This window comes from Vigna unguiculata, unplaced genomic scaffold (genome assembly GCF_037176805.1).
Source record: "Vigna unguiculata cultivar grain cowpea cultivar isolate G323 ecotype 2 unplaced genomic scaffold, ASM3717680v1 ptg000047l, whole genome shotgun sequence".
NCBI lineage: Eukaryota > Viridiplantae > Streptophyta > Magnoliopsida > Fabales > Fabaceae > Vigna > Vigna unguiculata.
In genome coordinates, this window is record NW_028196688.1 from 110,001 (window position 1) to 112,500 (window position 2,500).

The window sequence follows — 2,500 nt, forward strand, 5'->3', positions numbered from 1 at the left end:
TCGGTCTAGTTCACTCTTTTCCAGCATCATCCCCCCAAGTTGCCTTGTTCGCAGTTTGGCCTAGTTCACTCTTTTCCAGTGTCATCCCCCCAAGTTGCCTTGTTCGCAGTTTGGCCTAGTTCACTCTTTTCCAGTGTCATCCCCCCAAGTTGTCGTTGCCAACAACCCAAGAGTCCATAGTATTCGGAGTTCTAGCGGGGCCTCCCCTTGCTTCAACAACCCAAGAGTCCATAGTATTCGGAGTTCTAGCGGGGCCTCCCCTTGCTTCCAACAACCCAAGAGTCCGTAGTATTCGGAGTTCTAGCGGGACCTCCCCTTGCTTCCAACAACCCAAGAGTCCATAGTATTCGGAGTTCTAGCGGGGCCTCCCCTTGCTTCCAACAACCCAAGAGTCCGTAGTATTCGGAGTTCTAGCGGGGCCTCCCGTTGCTTCCAACAACCAAGAGTCCATAGTATTCGGAGTTCTCCGCGTGGCCTCCCATTGATTCAAACAACCCAAAAGTCCATCTTCTTCGCAGTTCAACATCGCCTCCCTCGTTTCCAACAGGCCCAAAGGTCGTCTTCTTCGCAGATCCACGAAGAGCTCATCACGATTTGCCACATTCCATTTCCCACGGGTTGTCAACAACACTTTCTCACACTTCCCGCAATCGAGTACGTGCAGACATGCCAAAGCACATCTTATTTGCCCTTCCATCGCACTCAAGACGACGGGTTGTGGAAGAACGATATTGTTCACAACAAGTTCAAGGACAAACGTCTCAATCAAGGGACACAACCGAATTATGTTGACTGGGTCGCTAAAGTAAACCCGAGTTCATATAATGCACCGCATCAAAAGAACTAGCCACAACACGTGCATCACTGAGATGTTTCACTAGATGGAACACGTGCGTGACATTAGGATCCTCCAACACCTCTTCGTGATGGAAAGATAGAATTCGAAGCAACCACAGAAGTACCGTCTAGTGGGTAGGCAACACAGGGACTGATCAACCAATATCACCCAAGGCAACGGGTGAAAATGGAAGAGATGCATGCTTGACCGTTCGATACGCAAGGCATGGAGCCAGCCAGCAAGTGCATCTCGATTACAACTCACACACCCTCACGTTCGCAAGACACCACACCACAAGACGGTCCACCCCCCACCTACCATGGGCAAGCAAGCAAATGGAAACATCAAGTGACGCAGGGTCAAGCATCGCTAGGCATGAAAATAACTTTCCACAATATCCGAGGGACTAGCTGCCGAGCTAACCAACGATCAGTGACGACCGTGTGTTGGTATTAATAAAGCTCAACAACTATGAGAGGCTAGTTGTGCCATGATAACATGCTAACGCACGCACCACGTGAGGGGGGAGGCCTCATCAAGCTCCCTTTAAAACCTGCCAAGTGTGGAGCTGGCCGGCTCAAGGAGCACTCCCCCCCTATAAGAGGTTAATATGCAAAAGGCAAAATTGTACAAGTAGATACACTTTTTTTGAGCAGACATAAGTCCATATCTCGGGCTATACTTCGAATTTTGATGCGATTTTTTGCAGTAATTCGTAGAATAATGGTATCTCCTTGCTCACCAAATTTCATAATTTTTCTCGAAGGGGGAACTATTTTTTTTATTTTTTTTACTTACCGGGTATGTGTAAAATCGGGAAAAATAGAAAAGCACATGTAGACTTCGAATTTCGACCTCATTTTTTCCAGTCCACCACTAAACAATATCAGGAACCTCCCCACAAAATTTCATTCAGTTTGGCCAAGGTCTTAAATTTGACAAATTTTGGCACCAACCTATCTAGTCGCGGTGCACCGACCAACTTGGCCAAGTGCAAAATGCATCCAATTCAAAACTTTTGTGCACCAACACTTTTACAGTACTCATTTGGGGGCATTTGGAGGCCTTTCCAACCCTCACATCTCAAAAAACCACGAATTTCATTTTTTCACAAAACTCCCCACCCAAGCCATTTAGCTATGCCGCGGTGCACCGCCAACCTTGGCCATGTGCAAAACCCTCCGAACTCAAAACTTTCGTGCACCAAAGAATTTCATGGTATTCATTGGGGACATTTGGAGGCCATTCCAACCCTCACACCTCAAAAACCACGAATTTCATTTTTTCACAAAACTCCACACAAGCCATCTAGCTATGCCGCGGTGCACCGACCAACTTGGCCATGTGCAAAACCCTCCGAACTCAAAACTTTCGTGCACCAAGAATTTCATGGTATTCATTTGGGGACAGTTGGAGGCCATTCCAACCCTCACATCTCAAAAACCACGAATTTCATTTTTTCACAAAACTCCACACAAGCCATCTAGCTATGCCGCGGTGCACCGACCAACTTGGCCATGTGCAAAACCCTCCGAACTCAAACTTTCGTGCACCAAGAATTTCATGGTATCATTTGGGGACATTTGGAGGCCATTCCAACCCTCACATCTCAAAAACCACGAATTTCATTTTTTCACAAAACTCCACACAAGCCATCTAGCT